Genomic DNA, 26,646 nt, shown 5'->3' with positions numbered 1-26,646 from the left:
CAGCTTTGAGTCTGATTTAAAAATGCTAATTTGCTTTAGTTTTATTCATCTCCCCAAACCTAATATGCATGCCTTAATTATTCAGAGAGTTGAATAGCTATAAAATTGTGGGCAAATCATTCAGTGGTTATTATGAGTTACTTTTTATGACTGCCTCAGTAACAACAAACTTCAACTGATAACAACAATATTAGCATCCTAGCTTACTCGTTATGATTTTAGTGACTTCTGAACAGCTAGCATAAGAAGAAATAAGTTGTGGAATTTCCTCATGCCTTCAGTTTCAATGAAGTGATACTCCTATTACAAAGTCCAATAGGCACTTGTTGTTTTGAGATATGCACATGGATAAATTCCAGAACTAATTTAATATATCTCAACACTACAGTCCAAAGATTCCAAAAATAACTGAATAGAATCAACTAGAGGCCCGCCAAGCTGGCTGGGTGTTCCTAATCAGTATGCAATTCCTCACCTTGGCCTAAAGTTGATAAACCTCCAGGACTGGCATTGGCATCGCCCTTCACCAGTGACAATTCCATCACTGACTTGATTGGCATCAGTCTCCAGATAACTATTCAAAGCATTCCTGGAGATTCTATTAGGTAAAATATTGGAAAACACATTGGGGGTGGGGTGGGGTGGGGGGAGGAACTTTCAGAATAATTCCCATTAGAGTTGGCAATTCTATCCTGGCCTTGTGCACCTCTCCTCCAATCTATTTGCTCTCCTTCATTCTCTTTTTTCTTCTGAATTCTATGTATAGCAAAGGGGATACAGTTACGCTGCTCTGCTACATATGTCATTAATTCCCTCACCTTGGGAATGTCTCAGCAGGGAAATGCTTGACTATCAAGCAAGAGGTTGCAGGTTTGAATCCCTGCTGGTACACCTATATCAGGCAGCAGCAATGTAGAAAGATGCAGAAAGGCATCATCTCACACTGCGCAAGAGATGCAATGGTAAACCGCACAGGGCTCTGTGGTTATCAGGAGTCGAAATCAACTCAACGGCACACTTTACTTTACTTGGGAACAGCATCACAGGTTTGTTAATAATACAAAGGGGGGCTTTTTCTGGCTACACTTGCCTACTAATACTATGCCACACACTGGACCTCAAGAAGACTTTTGAACAAAGAGCTGCTCTGAAAAGAGCAAGACAAAGCCCTTGTACACAATGAGCTTTTGGGGGTGGGGTGCAGTGGAGAGTCCTGCTTTTCCAGCGCTCACTCCCGATTACAATGCAAGTGCTTACATGTGTACAGTTGGTTGCATGCATGTAAGATCTACACACACATTGTACTGATTGTGTGGAGGTCAGGAACAGAGAGTCCTACTCTCCCTCACTGCACATTCAATGGAACGCCTGAAAAGTGGTTTGTTGACTAGAGAGGTAGGGGGCAGGGGCAACTCTAGGACAGTATTTGGGAGGAACTAATAGTATCTCTTTGCTGAGCTGATGGGACTGGGGATGGGGGCCTGAGCTGACAGGACAGAAGAATGCCCTTTTAAGACAATTTGGGATACACAGTCCCAAATTTGGTACTGGAGATAAGGCTTCAGATCTTCTTTGGAGGCCGTCCTCTGGGTGGCCCTGCCAAAAATGGTGAGGTGGGTGACTACCAGGAAGAGGGCCTTTTCAGCATAAATAGCCTCCCCGCAGAGGTGTATCTAGGGAAAATAGTGCCTAGGGCAAGCATTGAAATTGCGCCCCCTGTCCAAACATCTGACACCCATCTTTCAGATTACTTTACCATAACATCTGTGGAAAAATACAAGTCTGAAGGTCACATACAAGTCACATATCTGAATATGTGTACAGTGACTTATATTATTATTTTTTAAAAAAAAAAATACCTGTAGCCCCTTCAGGGGGCTTCCTAAAGGCTGTGGGGGGTCTGCAAAGGTTTTCCCTCCCCCCTGCTGGCCTCTAGGGACTCACAGGGACCATTTAAGCATGTGTGGTGGCCATTTTTAAAAAAAAAAATTTAAAGGCAGCTGAAAACAAAATGGCCACCATGCATGCTCACATGGCCTCTGTGAGGTCTGGTATGGCCTAGGGCCTCACAGAGGCCATTTGAGCATGCACAGTGGCCATTTTTTCCCCCAGCAGTGTTAAAATTTTTTTTTAGAAATTTTAAGAAATGGCTCCCCCTTCAAGTGGCGCCTGGGGCACGTGCCCTGCCTGCCCCACCCTAGATACGCCCCTGCCTCCCGTTTATGAAATACCCTCCCCAGTGAGGTTTGCCTGGCTTCATCACTTTGTTCTTTTAGATGCCAGGTATAAACCTTTTTGTTCACCCAGGCCTTTTAAATCCTGATTTTCAGATTTGATCTGAATTATAACTAATCTTAAAATGAGATTTTAAGCTGCTTTGAATTGTATTTTGTGTTTTCTTTTCACCTTTTTTGTCTGTTATGATTTAAAGAGTTATGTGTTTTTATTGTGTTTTAATCCTCTGTTGTGAGCCACTCAGAGAACAATTTGTTATGGGGCAGCTAACAAATAAAGTATTATTACTATTGTTGTTGCTGTTGTTTTTGTTGTTGACTGATGAATAGCTAAATCCAAATCAAATAGCTAGACCTCCAAATCTCTCCCAACCAAATCAGCAATGTCTGAATAAATTCAGAGACATTTGATGAGATTCGGCCATTCAGAGGCGTTTTCCCTGCAGTTTTTCAGTGGCAACCATCCTAACCTGTTAAAACTGACAAAAGGGAGGGAATGAAGTAATCATATATGAATATGTTGAGGAGGAGAAAGCACACTTTGAAATTGACGTTTCAACCTAGCCAATGACTTTGCTTAGCCTCTCTGTTCCATTCCAATCACAATGCTTTGGAGGAGGGCTATAGAAAGAAAATATTAAGTTCTGCTTGCTCAGCTAACGTGTGTTCTGTGAATTGCTGTGTCTCTGAATAGAGTTGGTAAGTATTAGAAGGTATGGTGGGGGGAGAGGTCTGTGTTTACTGTGAGCCTAGCTTGGTGTTAGTCTTAGCAGAAAACCACTGCACCTCTTTTATTTGAAATGTGTCAGGCATAAGACCCTCAGAAGGATCTACCAATTTCCCTGTTATTATGATCCCACTAAAAAAAAGTTGAAAAATAAGGTGTGATGAAATGAAGTTAGGGAATATACTTAAAGAGTTATCTGGTCATGAAAAGCTTTAAACTCTTTCTAAATGTAGCCAGCAGAGTTCAGCCCTGCAATTGTGGCCGGGAGACCCCCTGCTGAGATGAATGACAGTTTACAAAAAAGACATTGGGAGATTGGGGAGAGTACAGTTGGAACCTGAAAGACCCAAAGGTCATTCACACGACCAGCCCGACCTGAGCTAGAACTTCCCTACATGGGTAGGACTGGCTGTGAGAAATGCCAGGATCATGGGCAAACGCGGTGTTTCTCTGCAAGTCAGTCCAGGTTTTGTACCCAGGGTAAAGGTGAGGTCATAGGGTGTGTGCGAACCCTCCAACCTTACCACCCAGTCATGTGGGCGAGAGGGCTGTCAGCAGCCAGCTCAACCATAGAGGTGGGAAGAAGGAGCATCCTGGCAGCAAGCATTTCCCCAATGCACTGTGCTGCTAGCACAGTGCATTGTAGGATTCCTAGTGGCCAGGCTCTGCTTCCCTATCTCCAGATCATCACAAATGCGTAGCTCAGCAAAGCCCAAAGGCAGCCCTGCTCATGTGGAGGAAGGTGGGTATGATCCTTTGCAAAGGGTTTTTCTTTTTAACAAAACCTACACCTATTTATTTGACATTAATCATGTTTCATGACCACTTAAGGAGCTACCAGCCTTGTTGGTTTCATCCCATTTTGCAAATACGATATTTGCCAATATAGGAAGCCAATACAAGCATTTTAGTGATTCTCTCCCTTATATCCTATGGACAAATATTTGGACATATTGAAGATTCAGATCCAAATCACCAGATCAGTAGATCTGAAGCAGCATATAATAATCTCTGAATCAAATGGTACACATTCTGAATATTGATTCTGAATACCAAATCTAACACTCGCCTATTCACACAGGCCTATTGGAGATCATACTGAATCCCACTACTAGAAGAATCCTACTAGTGATGGGTCCGAGGTAGTATGCACTAGAATCAAGTATGGTTCTAAACCAATGCCATATAAAGAGAGCAAGCCTTACCACAGATGTGCAATTAACTTTTGGCACTGTGGTGCACTGACATCATTGTACCATAACAGGACTGAATGTTCCTACAGAGTACAGCAAGGCCTGCTGTGCAGCAGAGATCTCGATAGCTGCTGCCACCTGAGACACCCTGGATACTAGGATGTTTGATGGCAGAACTGAGAGTTCTGAAATTCAGAATGGATTACATAAGGACATGCGTTATTAATCAGATGGGATGAAAAATCCAAGTCTTTCTGGATAAGAATTGTGTGGTTCTGTCCTCTAGCTACTGCCATAGTGCTAAGGCTCAAAAGTCTTGGCATATGCTTTTACTTGCTTCTTGCAAAGAGGTTAAAATCTATGCAAATTTGTTTTTACATGAATTTTTTTAGATAAGCATGAAGCTACCTAACTATTATGTTATAGAGGGGGAAATATACTTGTATGGTTCATTCCAAACCATTAGGAGCCAACAGGAAAGGACATTTATAATCTACACAGATGACAACACAAAGTATATCCATGTGTTTCTTTCAAGAATAAAAGTGACAGTCAATGCATTCATTGCGCAGGCAGATTATTGAGAATACACTAAAAGCAGCAGTCTGGAAAATAGATCTTCAAAGGATTTCATTTTAGGATACAAGTGATGTGTATGTATGGAGAAGGGCTCTTGGGCAGACCTCCTTTGGGGATTATAAAATAGCTCTTGTGAGTTCCCTGCTATTATATATTGTAATCATGTTATTACCTGGACAATGAACAAAAGTACTTTGCAATTCCAATGAAGCACATGTTTCTAAAATTGACTGTAAGTTGGATTTCTATCTGATTGAGCTTGTTGAGCTCTCTCCAATGTGTGTGGCTTGAAACCAAGGCTGGGTCTACCATACAGACAGACCAAGCAGCTGCCTGAGGCAGCACAATGGAAGGGCTACACAATGGCCACATTCGCACATAACACCAAACTGGACTTGAATGGGGCAGAGGTTGGAATTTGTGTACATCCAAATGTGTGAAACAGAGGTTTTGTGGCAAAAGCGACCTGCAGTTTCCCTCACCAAACTCCAATTTGAACATTTGGTTTATAGTGAGTTTCTCTGCTCCATCCTGAGGATTGAAGGTGGCAGCATTATGTCCCAATGCTGATGCCACCATAACCAGGTTTCTGTGCTGTTTCTGGAACCAAAATCATAGAGAGAGCCCCCCAGGAATGTGCCATGCTTCTCACTGGCCGCCTCTCCAAGCACTTGCCCCTCCCCGTCTCCATGCTCCCCAAGCCATTGCCTAGCAACAGGGATGCCACCTTGTCCTATCCCAAGCTTCTACGCCTGTCAAAGGGAAAATTCACATTGGGGGATGCCCACTTTCCACTGTGTCTCTTCTTGCCCCACCCCTGGCAACCAGGAGAGAAAATGATAAAGAAGTATGTTAATAAGCACATGCAGTCACTGTGGCACCATAAACCAGGCAACCCAATAAGACTGTGGAAAGATACCATATAAAAAGGCAGCAATGCCCATGGTCGGCTATAAAAGGCAGCCCTCCCAGGAATTCTTGAATGGCTCTGCTCTAATTTTTGCACAATAAAGTTGGGGAAGGGGAGCCCAGCCCATTTAAATGCCCTTGGGGTAAAAGCATGCAGTCTCTTGTGTTACTCATGAGAAGAACCATCCAGCAGGAGCAGTATTGCCTCCAGTCACAAAAGATATTCCTCCTCTGTGATGAGGACAGAAGCTGCTCCGGAGTGCACCACTGTCTCATAAGAGTGAAAGGCCACAGAGAGACCCATGCATTACTAATGAGAAGAAATGTCCTAGGGTACACAGGGATGGGACTGAATTGTTAATAATATGTGATGATGCCACTTCTCCCAAGGTTTGCTCTCTCATGAAAGTGAAAGGCCATGGAGACACCCATGTGGGCGTGATTGCAGAAGCCTTGTTTGCTCAACACAAGCAAGCCACAGGAAGGGCTTTCCCCAGCAACACCTTTCCCTATCTGGGCGATAGCCATAAGGAAGTAGTCCCTCTGCCAGTCCATTCATCCATTGGCACATATCCATGTTTGTTTTTGCCCAATATTGTGACCCTATTTTCCTGGGATCACTGAAAATCGGAGGTCTCCTCTCCTGTGGTTCTCCATGGTGGCTGATCTTCATACTCTGTACATACCCTGCGGACGTTCTGACCAGTGTTCCCTCTAATTTTTATCATCAGTGAGCAGAAAGAGTTTTGTTCTGGGTGGCAGTATCAAGGCAATGTGCGCACATAACACTCTCTCTCTCTCTCTCTCTCTCTCTCTCTCTCTCTCTCTCTCTCTCACACACACACACACACACACACACACACACACACACACACACACTGGAAGAATTAATGCCAAAAAAATCTTCCCCCTCCCCCACATTCTGATGATCTCTGCAGGGGAGGGGCTGCCAAGGAAGCCACCACCACCACCGCCTCCCATTCTCCTCCCTCCATCATCCTCTGGCTCCATCAACTGATCTCAATGCAAGTCTCACAAGATCTGTAGCCAGAACTGGAGGAAGAGGAGGCCCAGCTGGAGGGAGAGGGGAAAGGAGGCAATGGTGGCCCAGCCAAGAAGAGGGGGAAATGGGGCAGTGTAAAGCCCTGTTTGATTAGAGTGATTGATTTCAAAAATTGTTTCTGTCTTCAATTCTTCGAACTGGTCTTCTAACCATTTATTTATGCTACATCTTTGTTCAAGTCAACAAGGCTGAACTGCAGTCGGTAACCTGCCTTTGGTTTTGAAAAAAGCAAAAGGAGAGGTACAGAATAATGTACCAGTTAAGAACATAAGTATATAAGAGCCTTGCTGGATCAGGCCCAAAGCCTATCTTGTCCGGCATCCTCTTTCTCACACTGGCTCAGCAGATGCTTCTGGAAGCCACAAGCAGAAAATGAAAGCTCTCCTGCCATTACTCCCCTGCAATCAGAAATGGAATAAATCTTCATCATCATCAATATTCCACTTCACAAGTATACCCGAGGCAGTCCTCAAGCCGGTTTGGCCCAGCTCAAAGGTTGAACTGAGTCAGACTCAGTTTAACTGCACCTGGAACCCGACTGGCTGGGTTGGTTCAATTCTGGTCCAGATTTGAACTGGCCATACCAGTTTTGTGCACATCCCTAACACCTTTCCACTGCTCAGTTTCAGAGCCTGTTCAAGGCTGCTTTGGTTTTAAACAAAAGAAGGAAGAAAGGAAAAGAATTTCACATAACATGTAGCATTCAGGTTTGGTTTGCTGTTTGTTCTGGGTATAATTCTTTCAGTAGAGCTTCAGGCAAAAACCTAATGATTTTCTTCATACAATAACCGATGATTAATGCTTCGTTAGGATTCTGCAGCAGAATTGTGCTAGACCGAGCAACACTAATTGGATGCCTGGTTAAGGGCTAGTTAGAAAAGCTGAGAAATTACAGACTTCTCCACATTTTCTTAGGTTTCCCAAGTAGGAATGATACATACTGACTGCCCAAACAACCCTAGCTGCTCAGAACTTGATTGTGTTCTTGTCAAGGGTTTGAAACATTTTAAATTGGATTTCGAGAAGAGTTGCTATAAAAGCATGGTGTGTCTAAGGTTCACTACATGGAAGCCTGCCTTTGGGGCACTTGATTTTTGAGATGATGATCAGTCTAGAAAGATGTTCAGTACTGCTGTTTGTCATTTTATTACATGCAAGCACAGAAAACAATACGAGGAAGTTGAAGGGCTAGGCTGAGATCCCAGAGAACTCCATAGATGGAGAAATGTGAGAGATAGTTTTGTTTTGTTTTGTTTTTAACGATTTGTGTCTTGTAGCTCATTAATGGTGTTTGGCTGTTTGATTGGATGTACACTGCCATGTGTATGTAGCATTTTATTTGGATTCGTTTTAATCAACAGGGGGGAAAGTCCCTTGAAAATCCCTTGGAGGTGCCTTGTTGCCATGTTCCTGAGTGCCTTAGGCAGCAGCAGACTTAAGACACAGCTGCTGTCTCTCAAACCTAGCAATAGATTAAAGGGGGTGTGGGCATCTCCTCTACTCTGCTCTTTAATAACAAATAAAAATAACACATATCTGTTTTTGAATCCTCAACCTTTCCAGTGGCACTGCCAGGGGGAAACAGCTTGAAATATTTTCATACAAACTGGGCTTCCCCATCCCAATATGCTGCTGTTATAAGTGCTGCTCCTGCGAGGGGGAGAGGACTTTTCCTTGGACAGCAATCCACCTCTGCATCCCAGAAACGATAGGTCGTTCTGATAAGGCATTTCCCCATGGCGCTCCCAGGTTTTTGCAAGCCTTTTGCAATGGACTAAAGGAAAATGCACCTCCGATTGCACCTGAGCATATACAGAGAGAGTTGGGGCAGAACAAATTAAAGGATAAGAGACAAAAGCAAAGGAATACTAGCTCTCTTCCTCCCCTGTGATAAGAAGTCCCAAGGATAAGGTGGACCTCTCACCCGATTTCTCCTGTCAGAAAGAAAAAAGTTGAGCAGAAATCTGCTCAACTTTGGCCCTTCTGCAGATGTTGGCCTACAACTCCCATAATCCCTGGCTATTGGCCACTATGGTTGGGGATTATGGGAGTTGTAGTCCAAAAACAGCTGGGGTTCTTAAATTGAACAGGCCTGCTTTAACAAGATTAGGTGAGTAATGCCAGAAAGCACAATCTCCCATTTCTATTCAGGTTGCTGCCTTCAACAGTCTTTTGTGAAAGGGCTCTTTTGTTTATGGAGCACACAGGAGAAACACCCAGGACACATAACTTAATTGATACCCAATATCCATGCCTTATATGGAGCCAGGGGTGTATCTGGGGTAGGGCAGGCAGGGCACGTGCCCCAGTCGCCACTTGAAGGGGGGCGCAATTTTTAAAGTTTTAAAAAATGGCCACCGAAAACAAAATGGCCACCGCGCATGCACAAAGGGCCTCTGTGAGGTCCTAGTCCATGCCAGGCATTGCAGAAGCCATTTGAGCATGCACGGTGGCCTTTTTTTTCGCAGGAGGCATTAAAACAAATTTTTTTTAAGTCCACCGCACATGCTCAAATGGTCCCTGCGAGGCCCTAGAGGCCAGCGGGGGGAGGGGGAACCTTTGAAGACACCCCCCCCATGGCCTTTAGGAAGCCCTCCGAAGGGACTACAGGCATAAATAAATACATACATACATTTAATATAATATGTCACTGTACACATATTTAGTTTGGCACTATGTACAGAGAATCAGGGCTTGTGAATACTGAGCTGAAGCTTATGAGCTAGGATTGTATTCATTTGCTCTTGCTTTGTGTCTTGTGATAAGCGAGTTATTATGATGTCTTAATAATATGGCTATTAATGGTGAGTTTGTCTTTGAATCAGTGTGAAATCCTTAGTATTAAGGCCCACTTGGAGTTTCTTGCTCTCTTTCTCTCATTTTAACTGTCTTTCTGAAATACTAGAATACGTTCCAAGCAGTGACACAGTTTACTCTGCATATCCTTTAATTATTTTCAGAGTATCTGGGAAAAGTCAAATTCTCCATTTATTTTTAAAACTTATATAGTAGTGATGCTACAATGCATAGTAGAGAATTAGACAGGCACTTCTGTTTAGTTTTCCAAGTACACCTTCACATAGTATTTGGGTATTTCATGAGCCCCATCGTGCTGAAATTTGTAGTTTTCCAGCATTTTTTGGTCTGGCTACATCCACTGCTAAATAGTTTTTGAAATATTAAAAGATTAACGAGCTTGACTTGTATTTTTCAGGTGATATTATGGTAAAGTTATCTGAAAGATGGGTGTCAGATGTTTGGACAGGGGGGCACAATTTCATTGCTTGCCCTAGGTGCCATTTTCCCTCTGTATGGAGCAAGCATTCCAAAATGCTACAGTGTTTCAGATTATGCAGAAACTCTTCAGTCATGCCTCAGTTTTGCCTATAAAACCCTCCTCAAAGCAGGCATCACTCTCTTGCATTCTGCTATCGATCTTCTTCACCCTGCACTGCACATATGCATGCTGTGCCTGTGCACCCCATAGCTCGCCACATGCTTGAGCCAACCAGAGAGAAGGACTCCAGCTAGATCAGTTAGATATGAAAAATGGCTTTATTCTTTCTCTTTCTTTCTTTCACCCTCAAATCTCTTTCCTCCTTCCCAGCACTATGACATGGCGAATACGCTTCAGGAAGCTACCTGAGCCATCTCCGGAGAGACTGCCAAACCCCAATACAGGAAGACCATTGTTACCATCTTTTCACTTTCTGTACCCCTATTACACCTCAATAAAGTAACTCCTGCTTTTCAAGGCATGTGTCTACTCTCTTTTGTCCTTTCTAACGCATCCATGCTGGAACCAACTTTCCCAGATATTTGAAGGTTAATATTGCTGTGGGCTGGTCTGCACCCATTTGAAGCTAATTTCCCCCACTTTGAACAAAGCACATTCAGGGAGGGTGATAGTTGCCACCTTTCCATGCAGACCTGCCAAAATAACCCTGGGGATGTGGGCAGGGGGGAAGTCAGAGTGAATGGTTACATGAGAGTACCTTCACTGGAAAAGGACTACTCCCAAAAGAAACATGTGGTAGGAAGCTTCAGTCATTTCGGTATAAATACAAATATGGAACCTGGCCAGGATTTTTTTTTAAAATTGCTTTAATTATTCTTCTATTTAGCCTAGAAGGTGAAACAAAAATACTGAACCAGAAGACAAAATAAAAATAGTTTAAGAAAAAGAAAAAGGGAAAATGATTATACAGGTCTGAAACCCTAGCAGAAATGTGTATTGATGTATTTTTACACTTCTACATTGCAATGTTCAGTTCAACCAGAGGCTCCATGGCCTACAAAAATAAAAATTCATACAAATACTATTTTTTAAAAAATCGAAAATATTAAACCCTCTATGTAAACAGTATGTAAAATGTCAAAAGAAGCTAGCGATTTAAAAGAAGAACTAGTAAGCTTTTAAAACAGAAGATATAAAATTATGTAACTTAACAATATAATCATGCTGCCTCAGGTACCCACTTCCCTGAGTGGTAGGACGTCCAAGGGGCTTACAGCATGCTTTGGATTCTGGTTTCCACTGGAAGGAGAGTCACTGCAGACTTATAGTGTCTTTGTAATATTTGGTTTATCTACACAAATATACAGACAGAGTATTGGATGAAGCTGAGGACTAGCAGATGATTCTTAAAAGCCAGCAAGACATCAGAGTGCCCAAACATTGCACTCGGTTGTCTGCTTGACTCATGTTTCTTCTTCTTGACTCATTTTTTTAAAAATTCTCTCTCAGTCTCCCTCTGCCAGAAACTGCCTGCAATTTATTTCACTGACCCAAACATACCTTCGCCGGGGGTGGGGGTGGGGGCGAGGGGTGGTGAAGTAATCTTCCATCTTCCATTGAGCCTCTGCTGTGAGGCTGGAGAAACGTAACATGAATTTCCCAATGGTGGTGGTTACCTCTGAAGATGATAGGATCTGAGCCATTATGAAGTGGTGAACTTAAATATATCATTGTGCCCACTGTTTTGTAACAATATGCTAAATCCTGTTTTGGTCTTCACTCCATATTTCAAAATATAGAAAATCTTGCCTTCTGTTTTCAGACAAGACCAGCTCTAAGCATCTCTAGATGTAGTCAACAACGATGATGCCTTGTTATTTGACTTGAGTACTGGGCAAAGATTAACATGGGAGTTTTCCTCACGGCAATGTATTGCTTCTTCAGTACGGTCTTCACAACTAAGCATTTGTATTGTAAACAACGGTTCCTGGCTCCCCACCCCACACCAATTATGGTGCCGTCGCTGCTGGTGTTGCTGCCACTCCTCCAGCCCAACGCCAGATCCTTGCTGCCATCGCTGCCATTCTTCCCACCGATTGCCCCAGCCCTGCTTGAAGCTGCTTGTTGCCAGTCCTGCTGTTGCTGCCCCTCGCTGCCGACATTGCTGCTGCTCCTCCCACCCACCTCCGGTTGTAGCGTCTTGCCACCATTGCCACTGTTGTTGCAGCTCCTCCCGCCTGCCACCCCACTGCCAGTTGTTGCCTCTTGCCACCATTGCTGCCGTTTCCATTGCTCCTCCTCCTCGCTGCCCCACCACTCCTTATGGAGCCTTGCCGCCATTTTTGCCTGTGCTGCTGCTCTCCTGGCCACCACCCTGCTGCCATTGCTGCCATTGCTACTGCTCCTCTCACCCATTGCCCTGCAGCTTGCAGCAGCTTGCTGCCAAAAAATGAAGTGTAAAAAGAACGGAGTGAGGTCCAATGTTCATTGATTGAACATGGCCCCCCACTGACCTTGCTACGTTCCTCGAGCTGTGAATATCCTTCACTTGAGTTCCAAAACATTCAGTTTTTCATTCACTCACTTACTATTCTATGCAAAGAGGAGTGTATAGTTAACTTGTGTACATGTGCACACACTTTGCAGTTGCTTGGAAGAGAGAAGTGGGAAGAGAAAGAGAACAAAACATGCCTTTGGAAATAATTGTGGGCCTGGAGCTCTGTGTAGGTGGATCCTCCCATATCATTCACAAAAAAATGGGCAGAACTTTCAATAGTAAAATGTTCGCTAGGTGAAATCCAACCCACACTCATGTACCTCAAGCCACTTCCACACCCCACTTCATTTAGTAATGCATAGGTTATGGGAGGAGAAATGGGTGGCAATTCAAGAAAGGGTTGATGAGAGAACAGGAAGGGAGGGAAATGTGAACTGTATTTCTTGACAGAAACCTCAAGTGTGCATGGAGCAAGAGCAAAAAACCACAGCAAGATAGGTAGTCTATGTTCATGGCCCATCATGACTCCGGTTAGCGTTTAAGACACTCTCTTCTGCAGGAACCTCCACAGTGAGGACAACTTCTTGCTCTGACCACGATCAAAGAAAGAGTCCAGTACAATAGTGATTTCACACAGAAGATATCTCCCCTGCCACTCAATTCAAATGCACCCTGAGCACTGTCTATATGATCGTTGATAACTCAAATTCTATGAGATAATACAAGCCTAATAATGCAAAGGAACACACTGGGGGTTGATGAAGACAGGAAGGGATTGCTCTGTGATCAATGCAGAAAACGTACACAATGAGTCTTTTAAGAAATGTATTTGGATTGCACGAGGCTAGAGGCTGTCAACTAAAAGCATTTGCAGTTGATTTCAGTAGGTATTTCCACATTAAATTTGGACAGGAAGAGTAAGAATATTGAGATTATTGATGCATTTCATGATGGGATTCATTCTGTGTGCAATCTCAGGAACAGATCAATTCAAATATATATATATATATATAATGATAGTGTGTGTGTTCACACACACACACACACACACACACACACTTTTCATGTCGAGAGTCATACTATGATTCGCAAATCATGAAGTATTTGTGCATGTTTGCTGTTATTTCTCTCTCTCTAGGCATTGCTCAAATGAGTAATACTCTAATAAGACTATTCAAAGAACATGAGCAACAATATGAAAAGTTTTCAGTTTGGAGCAATTTATTCAATCCTAATCACATATAGAATTATTCCAATGCCTACTATTAGTCAGTATCAAGCCCCCAGCCAGACAAGGCTCTTAAATAAGTTCAGATTTGGTAAGCAATTCAACTGAGGCTCTGAATATTATTATACAAGGGATGATTGTGTACTCAATGGGATGGGATGACTGCAAAAAGCCATGGCTGAAATCCGGCTTTAATGGGCTCACCTTTCTTCTCAGTGTAATGAGATAGTCCATGCCCAGGTGATGAATCACTATAGTGTGACTTTTAACCTTCATTATTCTTCTGATGATGCTCCCCCATGACAATGTCCAAGAGCTGCTTCATACTTTACATGGCAATCCAGGGAACACCAGAATTCTCTTGCTGCTGTAAACTCATAAAGATTAACATCTCCAACACACATACTTTTTCTTACTACTACTATTTATATACCGCTTTTCAACAAAGTTTCCAAAGCGGTTTACATAGAAAATAAAGAATGAATAACTAAGATGATTCCCTGTCCCCCAAGGGCTCACAATCTAAAAAGGACATATAAAAGTAAACATCAACAACAGCTACTGGAAGGATGCTCTGCTGGGGCTGGATAGGGCCAGTTGCTCTCCCCCTGCTAAATATAAGAGAATTGCCATTTTGAAAGGTGCCTCTTTGCTCAGTTAGGAGGGATACATGCCAGGAAGCTACAGCCAACTTCCTGTTGTCTGTAGCCCCACTGCATGTCCACTGCATACCCCACTGCATACCCCACTGCATGTCCATCATGGGTCCTCAAGAATTCCAGGACATGCATTTCCCTTTAAATGTATTTCCACAGTGCAGCAGGTAGGATGAATAACGCACACAGAAGCAGGCTTCTGCAAATGTGTCCGCAGGTAAATGAGGAACTATGTACACAGCTGTTTGCTTTACATATGGACCCAGAAGCTGGCTTGAAGTCGCAAGGAATGGAACTACTACTACAAATGCTACACATATTTACTTACTTAACACATTTTTATAGTGCCTCGTACGCAAGTCCCTGCATGGTTTACAATCTATTCATACATCGCTTTTCAACATAAGTTCTCAAAAGGGTTTACACAGAAAATAAATAATAGATAAGATGGTTCCCTATCCCCAAAGGACTCACAGCCTAAAAAGAAACATAACGTACAGGTGAAACTCGGAAAATTAGAATATCGTGCAAAAGTCCATTAATTTCAGTAATGCAAATTAAAAGGTGAAACTGATCTATGAGACAGACGCATTACATGCAAAGCGAGATAAGTCAAGCCTTAATTTGTTATAATTGTGATGATCATGGCATACAGCTCATCAAAACCCCAAATCCACAATCTCAGAAAATTAGAATATTACATGGAACCAAGAAGACAAGGATTGAAGAATAGAACAATATCGGACCTCTGAAAAGTATAAGCATGCATATGTATTCAGTACTTGGTTTGGGCCCCTTTTGCAGCAATTACTGCCTCAATGCGGCGTGGCATGGATGCTATCAGCCTGTGGCACTGATGAGGTGTTATGGAAGACCAGGATGCTTCATTAGCGGCCTTCAGCAATTCTGCATTGTTTGGTCTCATGTCTCTCATCCTTCTCTTGGCAATGCCCCATAGATTCTCTATGGGGTCAGGTCAGGCGAGTTTGCTGGCCAATCAAGCACAGTACACTGTATACTTTTTGGAGGTCCGATATTGTTCTATTCTTCAATCCTTGTCTTCTTGGTTCCATGTAATATTCTAATTTTCTGGGATTGTGGATTTGGGGTTTTCATGAGCTGTACGCCATGATCATCACAATTATAACAAATTAAGGCTTGACTTATCTCGCTTTGCATGTAATGCGTCTGTCTCATAGATCAGTTTCACCTTTTAATTTGCATTACTGAAATTAATGGACTTTTGCACGATATTCTAATTTTCCGAGTTTCACCTGTAGATACCTACAGCGACTGGAGCAGTGCTCTGCTGGAGTTTGATAAGGACAGTAGTTCTCCCCTGCTAAATATAAGAGAATCACCACTTTAAAAGGTGCCTGTTTATATTGTAACGCCCTTATACAAAACTATGGTGTGGCCACACCTGGAGTGCTGTGTATAATTCTGGTCACCACATCTAAAAAATGACATTGTAGAACTGGAAAAGGTGCAGAAGAGGGCAACCAAGATGATCAGGGGCCTAGAGCACTTCTTCTGAGGCAAGGCTACAACACCTGGGGCTATTTAGTTTAGAAAAAAGACAACTGCAAGGATACATGATAGAGGTCTATGAAATCAATAAAATAATGCATGGTGTGGAGAAAGTGGATAGAGAGAAAATCTTCTCCCTCTCCCATAACACTAGAACCAGGAGTCATCCCATGTAATTGATTGCCAGGTAATTTAGGACCAGCAAACAGAAGTACTTTTAAACACAATGCATAATCCACTTGTGGAATTCTCTGCCACAAGATGTGGTGACAGCCAACAACCTAGTTGGCTTAAAGAGGGGTTTGGATAACTTCATGGAGGAGAGGCCTATCATCAGCTACTTGTTGGAGTGCTATAGGTCACCTCCAGCCTCAAAGGCAGGATGCCTCAGAGTACCAGTTGCAGGGGAGTAATGGCAGAAGAGAGGACATGCCCTCAACTCCTGCCTGTGGCTTCCAGCAGCATCTGGTGGGCCACTGTACGAAACAGGATGCTGGACTAGATGGACCTTGGGCCTGATCCAGCAGGGCTGTTCTTATGTTGTTACGTTCTCCTTGCTCTGTTACCAGGGAATCTAAACCACTGTGGTGCAAATCTCATGAAGCAGAATTCCATTCTCTCTCTCTCTCTCTCTCTCTCTCTCTCTCTCTCACACACACACACACACACACACACACACACACACGACAGCATCACTGAAGCTGTCATGACCACAAAAGCTATCTAAGACCACTGAAATAATGGACAGGGTCTCCATGACATAGGGAAATGGCTGCAGAAATCAATACCAAGAGACCATAACATGCAGAGGTTGTACTATATCCTAAGTCCAGACTAATGCTACAATTGCACAATCATGTTGCTCTAGTGCAGGGTTTCTCTTATTTTTTCTTTTTCTTTTTTGCAAATTCAATTTTTATTGATTTTAACAATAGCAATATTATCATTCATTAAAAATACACACATAAAAAGGTGGACTTCCTGCTCACATTTCTTCGTGAATCAACAACTATAAAATTTACCCTTGCTATGATAATAATTCAAAACATAAGTTCAAACCCTTACAAACATAATTAATCTAACCAACCTGCGATTTCAAACCCTGCTGTCAAGTCCATAGTAGGTAAGTAATTCTTTAGCTACAACAAAAATGGTTTCCAATCTTCTTTAAAACATTCCAAGTTTTGATCTCTTAATAGTGCTGTAAGTTTTGCCATCTCCGCATATTCCAGAATTTTTAACAGCCAGTCTTCTTTTGAAGGCAGTTCACTAGACTTCCATTTCTGTGCATATATAATTCTAGCCGCCGTGGAGGCATACATAAAAAATGTTAAATTGGTTGTAGAAATTGCACCTTGTGTTATTCCTAGCAGGAAGGATTCTGGCTTCTTAGGAAATGTCATTTTAAATATTTTCTTTAATTCATTATATATCATATCCCAATAGGCTTTAGCCTTCCCACAGGTCCACCACATATGAAAAAATGTGCCTTCAAAATGTCCACACTAACATTTGTTTGAAACATTTTTATACATTAATGCCAATTTTTTTGGTGTCAGATACCATCTATACATCATTTTATAATAATTTTCTTTGATAGCATAACATGCAGTAAATTTTAAATCATTTTTCCATAACTTTTCCCAGGCTGCCATTTCTATATTACGCCCCGCATCTTGAGCCCATTTTATCATAGTCGTTTTAACCACTTCGTCTCTTGTTTCCTCCAAAAGCAACAGTTTATACATTTTAGAAACTAATTTTTCATCATTTTGAAATAATTCCTTCTCAAAATTTGAAGTCTGGTCCTCAAATCCGACTTTAAGGTCCTTCTTATACATCTCATTTAACTGATGGTACTGAAACCAATCTCTAACCAAATCTTGTATTTCAGTTAAGCTTTTTAACTTACAATCCTTTTCCTGAAAATGTAACAAATCCCTATAGGTACCCCAGCATATTTGCATATTTACTTCTTTACGTGATAAGGCTTCAATCGGAGATACCCATAACGGAGTTTTAGGTTCAAACCAATTTTTGTATTTTAACCACACCCTCATTAAACTCCTTCTCACATAGTGGTTCAAAAAATCTTTATGTATTTTACTTTTTTCATACCACAAATACGCATGCCAACCAAACCTTCTGTCAAATCCTTCTAAATCAAGAATTCTAGGATTTCTTAGTGTTATCTATTCTTTTAACCATGTCAAACAAACAGCATCAAAATACAACCTTAAGTCTGGCAAGTTAAGACCACCTCTTTCCTTTGCATCTGTTAGATTCTTAAAATTAATTCTTGGTCTTTTCCCCTGCCAAACAAACTTAGTTATGTCCTTCTGCCATTGCTTAAAACAGGTGTAAAGTGTTACATCCCCAGATGTAATTGGACTTCAACTCCCATAATTCCCAACCAAAGGCCACTGGGGCTGGGGATTATGGGAGTTGAAGTCCAATAACATCTGGGGACCCACACGTTGAGAAACCCTGTTCTAGTGCAAGGATGTTGCATTAACCAGATGCACTAAGTCAAGAACTTGCTTAGGCAATAAGGTAACATGCCTTCTGCTGTGAAACCACTTCCTTAAGGAACTTTTGTGCAAGAGCACAACTTTGAACAACCCAGCAATTTAGTGCAGCTGTGCTACTTCCTCATATTAGTACAGCTTTGTTCATTGTGTAGGCACAGCATTAGTCTGGATGTTGGCCATTATGTTCTTTTATTTCCTAATATAATGTAGTCAAATTGTGAGACAATTGTATTTTGGGATTAGGTATGCACAGTTCCAGCTGCTATATGTGTGTATGGAGCTGGATTGGGGATTAGAGGTGGCCCTCATTATCCACAGTTTCAATAACCGTGATTTTGCATCTCCATTGATGGGTCTTAGCAATAATGACTTCTGATGACATTTCTGGCTATCATTTTACCATGCATAGCCATTTTGTGGTGTATGTTTTTTAAAAAAAAAATTCCCCCATTACTTTTCACACAAAAATCAGAGGAACTGGGAGTTTTGGTAAGCATTGCTGGAGAGCTTGAGACCTAGAGAGCAAAACACAGTACTTTATTTTTCTTATTTCACACACCCCCTCCCATTCTTTTTTAGCCCTTTTTGTGTGTGCAGGAGCCTAATCCCTGGATTGCCATAGGAGTAAGGTTTCATTACCTGCAGTTTCCATAGTCACACCTATAGGCGAGAATGGAACCCCCGTGAATAATGAGGCCACCTGTATATTATGTGTAGTGCAGAAAATAACAGTGCAGCACTGGTGTATCTGAGCTGCTGTGCAAAGTGTGAAGTTGTTCTGGCATATATTACATTGCTGGAACCTGTCAAGAGCTGGAGTTCAATTCTGTAGTAAATCCCAGATCTCATCTCACTAGAGTAAGTAGGCTATTTACAGAGCCATTTAAGCTAAGATCTCAACTGATCATTTCCAAAACATCCAAAGAATTTTTAAAAATGAAAATTTCCCAGATGGAATTTCCTGGAAATTGCACAAATGGCATCATTATGTACAACATATCCACCAGCTGTGGCCTGGCTTCCATGCTAAAGTTATGCAGACTGTGTTAATCTTTCATAAATAAAAATAGACAAAGTATTTCCAGCCTGTGGCTTTATGATGGTTCCAGTGCAGCCCTACAAGTTACCCATCCTTGGCCATACCAGACAGCAGCAGATGTCTACACCTTCTCAAATGCTGAAGCATTTTAACTCAATTAAAAAAAAAACATGATGCAAGTCCAAATCTATGCTCAAAACTTGGATAACATATTCATTGACTGCAGCAGTTATTTTGTACCAAAATTGGCAGGAATCAAACTTCAGATCAAGATAGGACCATTATTGTTGTTGTTTAAGTGAATGTTCAGCTTTGGCCAGTATCCCTTGCTAATAACTTGTGATTTCATTTGATAGATTCAAAGTGCACAAGAACATGGCTACAATTGCCTCAGAGCTGGCTGTGAGCTGTGCAGAATTATTCCAAGGGAAATTAAAATGAATTACAGCCTTTGCTGCCAAGAAACAGGGCACATGTTTCTTTTGCTTGCTGCAGAAAGTGAACTCTTACCTTTAAAGCCTCCTCTCAGTGTTCTGAAATAGAGTGGAGTTGGATATGGATGTGAGGGAACCAGGTTCCAATCCCAGATCAGCCGTGATTGTCACCAGGCATTCTTGGCAAGTCAGGTGTCATTCACAGATGTTGCTTCCATAGAAAACCCTGAACCTATTCACATGACACAAGCTGCCAGACAGCTCGTATCATCTGGAGCTTCAGCAGCCTTCTGGTCCTGGCTGCTCCTAACCTGGGTAGCCCAGCTCCTCTCCCTAGATCTTTACCGAAGTAGAACTAACTTGTGCATGATCACCCTGGGAGCTGGGTTCCCAAATAGGGGTGTATGTTTCGTTTCAGATACAAAACATTTTGTGCCCAAAACAGGCCATTTTGACTGTTTTGTAGCCGAAACAAAACACCCAATGCTCAAAACAGAAAATTTTGTAGCCGAAACAAAATGTCCCTGTTTCGGGTACAAAACATTTTGTTGTTTTTGCTGTTTTGGAATTCAGTTTTCAGTTGCAAAAAGTCTTTCTCCTTCACTCTCCATTTTGAGTTTTGACTTCTATTTGAATTTCTGGCCCTTCCAGCCTGCGGATTGGCCAGCAAAAGCATGGGCTGATCTGCTGGCAATTGCCTCCTTATTCCTTTTAAGGAAATTTAAGGGTAAAATTTACCCTCATTGGCCAGTGGGGCAGTGTGCACACTGTGTGGGGCAGTGTGCATTTCATTGTTGTTGTTTCACACTGTTGTGTGTAGATCAATTGCATTTCTGGGGGGGGGGGATGTGGATGTGCATGACCTTTGGAAATCTGCCTGGTTCTTTGCAAAGCTCTGCTGTTGTTGATGTGTGATGTTGACGTTATTTGGGGTGGATTCACGGCAGAAAGGGGGCTTTGGGGGCAGAAGAGTGGGTCAGGTGGTAGTGCCCCAATGGGTGCCTGCTGCCACCCAGATTCCAAAGGAATAGGGCAAAGGGCTGATTTCTTAGGAATTGTTGAAATTTACACTTCTTTAAGGTCCCCCCCCCCGGAATAATGGAGGTTTTAGCAGACCCATAACTCCACCTGGGGGACATTGGGGTGGCTGGGAGCCAGTGGTGGTGTAATGTACATAGGGTGCCAACCACCCCCATGGGTTGCTGGGTTCTGTAGTTTCTGAGGTGTTCTGAGTGTAGATTCTCTGGTAGCATATGAGATTTTCAATGACAAATCATGAATCCACTCTCATATGCTACCAGAGACTCTACACTCAAAACATCTCAGAAACAACAGAACCCAGTACCCCATGGGTTAGCAACCCATGTGGGTGGTTGGCACCCTATGTGCTCTACACCACCACTCGCTCTGGGCCACCCCAGTGCCCCCCAAGTGCAGTTATGGGGCTGCTGAAACCTCCATCATTCCCTATGGGGAAGAACTTTAGACACGTAAACTCCATTAAAAAATCAGCCCTCTGCCTAATTCCTTTGAAATAATTCTGGCAGCTTCCTTGCCCCCACTGGGCACCACCACCCACCCTACTCTGCTCTGGGCCACTTCTTTCCTCCTGATGTGAAGCTATACTTTTGCTGAAACCTCCATTATTCCCTATGGGGAAAATCGTAAACTTCAAAAATTCACCAAAAATCAGCCCTTTGCTCAACTCCTCTGAAATTTGGGTGGTAGCTTCCACCCATTGGATACTAACACCCCACCCACTAGTTTTGCCCCAGGGCCATTTTTTAAAATCCAAAATGTTTTGTATTCAGATTTTGCAATTTTGAACAAAGAACAAAATTGAGGTGTTTTGGATTGGCTGATTTTGAACAAAGAACAAAATGGGGGTGTTTCAAATTTGGGCCAAAAACAAAACAGAGAAACACAAAATGCACAACCCTACTCCCAAACAGCCCACCACCATTTTAGGTAGTGAGCTAGAGGGGAAGGAGCAGCCATGCAGAGCAGAGTGGCTGCCATACCAAGGGCATGCTAGTGCACTGCATTCTGGGTCCATGGAGGATCCAGTGTGAGTTTTCCCCCACCCACTGGTGCTCTTCCAGTTGCCGCTCCTCACTGTCCGCATCAATAACTTCACAGGATTGTGAGAATAACATTGTATTCAGATATATTGGAAACTGACTTTACCTCATAATAGGGTGAGAAGGAAATCTAAATAATTAAGAGTAGTCTTGTTTTTTGCTGCATTGTATTATTTTGAATGCTAAATTATGGAAATATATGTTTAATAAATTGTTAGTCACAAAAAAGAGTAGCATAAAAAATATTCGACCAAGTCAGTTCTCACCCAGTCTTTCTAGATGTTATGATGTCCAAACAAAGATCTGTTTCAAGTTGGGGACATGTTGTATTAAAATAATTATCATGCTATTAATTACCAGTTCATTTTCTGTTGAAATTGCTAGGCATGGGAAAGGTTAAAGATAAGCACTAAGAGAGAAAACGTGAATTTCTCTTCACAGTTTAATAGTATGACATTGATTTCTGGATTGAAAATTGTTATCTGGAGGTTGGCACATTTCTGTTTTTAAAATGCCCCTTTTGCTAACATTTCCAGTGCATTTTGCCATTAATATTTTAACCTTAGTGATTAGCGTCTGGCATGAGTTTTCATTGTCCAAGATTGTAGCTCCATCTACTGACTCTGGAAGAAAGGATGCTAATGAGAATTGGAGCAGTTAAAGTGAAAAAAAAGTAAATGCCCATCTGTATCCAGTGGCACAACTCATGCAAAATTTGGCTTAAAGAGACAGCTCCATGTTTCTGTCCCAGCTTTAAAAAAAATGTTCATTACCTTTTACAAGAAAACAAAACTCTTCTCTGCAAATAATTGTTTGAAGAAATTGAGGGGGAGAAAGAGAAGGAGCACTTTTAGCACATTTCCCTGGGAACTCACGCTTCCAAAATAATTTTCTTTCCTCTTGGGCATTAATGAAACAGATTAGATCTGTTTCTAATCTTCCATGGTTAGGCAAGGTGATTGAGCAAGTGGTCACCTCTGAGGTCCAGGAAGTTTTGGATGACACAGATTATCTAAACCCATTCCAAACTGGCTTTCAGCTGGACTGCCTTGGTTGGCCTGATGGATGGTCTCCAATTGGCTATCGACAGAGAGAGTGTGACTCTGCTGATCCTTTTGGATCTCTCAGCAGCTTTCAGAACCATCGTCTCTGGTATCCTTCAGGACCGGCTGAGGGAGGTGGGATCGGGTGGCCCTGTTTAACAGTGGTTCTGTTCCAACCTCTCTGATAGATGCCAGATAGTGTCACTTGGAGATTATTATTCTGCATAGCATGAGCTAAAGTGTGGAGTTCCACAAGGCTCCATACTGTCTCCAATGCTTTTTAACATTTTGCTATGAAACATACATATAGGAGCTGGAGAGTAAGTGTGTGTGTTGCCATAGTAACCAGGCACGGAATGTTCAAGGGGAGGGATTTAAATAAGGACAGTTGGTTAGGAGAAGACATTTGGAGTGAGTGGGAGTTGGAGGTAGTTGGAGCTGATTGTTAGGAGTGAGAGGTTGGACAGAGCATAGCAGAGAGATTGTTCAGGGGTTTGTGTGAGACTTGATTGGTGAATGTGTGGACTCTGTGGAACCAGCAGTATAATGGGGCAGTACTCTAAAAGTGGGGAGTGTTATGCTTGGGAAAGAAACCTTGAATGTGAAAGGTGCCCAGAAGTGAAACCCCCTGGTGACAGGCAGAAAAATCTGAGTTGATTCACTAAGTCTGCAAACCAAGTTTTTATTTACCTCTGTCCCAATTATATCACCTCCCTACATGTTACATTTTATCAAGAAAGAAAAACCACTCATAGTTAAACAGCTGACGTGCTTAGCAACTTTGTAGACAAGCTTTTGTGCTCTGTCTTACAGGGATCTTTATTCCAATCAGTTGTAAACAATAAACTTATTCTTGTTTTTGTTCTGCACCTTAAGTTTTGTTTCATTTGTACATTGAACATATACGCCTATACTGCACTCACAAGGCTACATAACCAAGATGTTGAGTATTGAGAGCAGGGTAATAAGTAATCATATGGAGGCAGTGAAAGAAAGTAAAAAACTGAATAAATGTCCAGAACCTGGTGACTAAGTTGTTATAAAACAATATAAAAACAAATCACCTCCCTAGACCTGAGAGGGGTGTCAGGGTGGGTTCCTTACACATCTACATTAAACTGCTGGGAGAGATCATCAGGAGGTTTGGTCTGGGTTGTTATCAATATGCTGATGACACCCAGATCTATATCTCCATACCAATTTCATCAGCATATGGCATGGCAACCCTAAATGCCTGCCCTGAGGTGATAATGGGCTGAATGAGAGATAACAAGCTTAAGTAGAATCCAAATAAGATGGAAGTATTGTCTGTAGGGGGCTGGGACCCAAGAGATTTTATTTATTTATTTATTTATTTGATTGATTGATTGATTGATTGATTGATTGATTGATTGATATACTGCCCTTCCAAAATGGCTCAGGGCGGTTTGAGATGGTTGAGATCTGTCTGTTCTAGATGGGGTTACACTCTCCCTGAAAGATCAGATCTGTAGTCTGGGAATGCTCCTGGATTCTAAACTCTCTCCTGTTTTTCAGGTTGAGGCAGTGGCCAGGAGTGCTTTTTATCAGCATCTGATGATACATCAGATACGCCCATTTCTGGAGACAAATGACCTTAAAACAGTGGTATATTTGCGGGTAACCTCTAGGCTTGACTACTGTAATGCACTTGAAATGGGGCTGCCTTTGTAGGTCGTTCAAAAACTATCATTGGTACTGAATGCGGCAACCAGATTGGTCTCTAGGTCAACCCAAAAGGACTATACAACACCAATTTGGAAAGAATTGCACTGGCTACCGATATGTTTCATGAACACTGTCACCTATTAAGATCATCTGGAGAGGTTCAGTTACGGTTGCCACTGGCTTGTTTGGTGGCAATTCAGGACCGGGCCTTCTCTGTGGCTGCTCCGGGGCTCTGGAATACATTCCATGCTGAAGTAAGAGCATCTCCTCCTCAGTTTGCTTTTAGGAAAACCCTCAAGACATTCCTATTTTCCCAGGCTTTTAACTGAAATTTAAATTTTAATGTTTTTACTCACATATATTGTTCTTATCTGTTTTATAAATGTTAACTGTTTTATATTGTTTTTATATCTGTTATGTTTTAACCTGTACACCACCTGGAGATGTTTATATCACACTGTATAGAAATATGATAGATGGATAGATAGACAGAATAATGTTCAAGGGTGAAATTTTCTTTATGAAAGTAATACTTTGGTGTTGCCCAAAGTATTGAATAAAAAACCCACTCAAACCCATAGCATAGGGAACTTCAACAAGTGCTAAGAAAGACATTGAGCATAATATAGGAGACAACAGTCCAACTAACTGGGCAAAGAGGCACCTCTCAAAGTGGTGGTCCTCATATTTAGCAGGCCGGGAAGCAACTGTCCCTATTTAATTCTCCAACAGCTAGTGTCTTACTTATTTCTCTTTTTAGATGTTCAACCCCTTTGGGACAAGGGAACCATCTTTTCATTTCATTTTATTTGCTGTATAAACTACTGTGAACTTTTTGTTGAAAAGCAGTATATGAATATCAATATTGTTTTTGTTATTCTAATAATAATATATTTATTTATTTATTTATCACATCTTTATACCACCTTTATCATATCTTATACCAAGATATGATAAAGATAGTTATACCACCAGATGTACATCTCTAGGCGGTGTACAAATCCCAACATTAAAACAACAGGTTAGAATACATAAAACACAATAAAAACAATATAAAACTAATTATTAAAATTATTAAAATTCTAATTAAAAGCTTTTGAGAACAGGAAAGTCTTGAGGGTCTTTCTGAAAACAAACAGAGAAGGAGATGCTCTTATTTCAGCAGGAAACATATTCCAAAGCCCTGGGGCAACCACAGAGAAAGCACAGGGGCAACCACAGACGAGCTGGTGGCAACTGCAATTGGACCTCTCCAGATCGTAAAAGGTGGGAGGGTTCATGACAAAGGAGGCGCTCCCTTAAATAACCTGGTCCCAAGCCATTAAAGGCTTTATAGGTAATAACCAGCACTTTGTATTTCACCCAGAAATGTATTGGCAGCCAGTGCAGTTCTTTTAAAACCAGTGTTATATGGTCCCTCCGTGTTGTCCCAGATACCAATCTGGCTGCCGCATTCTGTACCAATTGCAGTTTCCTGACTACTTACAAAAGCAGCCCCACATAGAGCACATTACAGTGGTCAGGTCTGGAGGTTACCAGCATTTGTACCACTGTTTTAAGTCATTCTCATTTAGAAATGGATGTAGCTGACGTATCACCTGAAGCTGATAAAAAGTGCTCCTGACCACCACCTCAACCTGAGAAACCAGGGAGAGCTTGGGGTCCAGGAGCACTCCCAAGCTATGTACCTTATCTTTCAGGAGGAGTGTAACCCCATCCAGAACAGGCAGATCTAAACCATCTCTCGGGTCCCAACCCCTGACAGTCAGTACTTCTGTCTTATTTGGATTCAACTTCAGTTTGTTATCCCTCATCTAGCCCATTATGACCTCCAAGCAGGTGGAATTGTCAGGGGGATTTAAGGGCAAATTAACTTCCTTGTGTGTGGAGCCAATGGTCCTGAGGGCTTTCCTGCACATTATGTAAAAGTGTTTCTCCTGCATTTTACACTTTAACTTGAAGTTCCCCAAGCTGCAGT

Source organism: Hemicordylus capensis, chromosome 2 (assembly GCF_027244095.1).
Source record: "Hemicordylus capensis ecotype Gifberg chromosome 2, rHemCap1.1.pri, whole genome shotgun sequence".
NCBI lineage: Eukaryota > Metazoa > Chordata > Lepidosauria > Squamata > Cordylidae > Hemicordylus > Hemicordylus capensis.
This window is presented reverse-complemented; position numbering follows the sequence as displayed.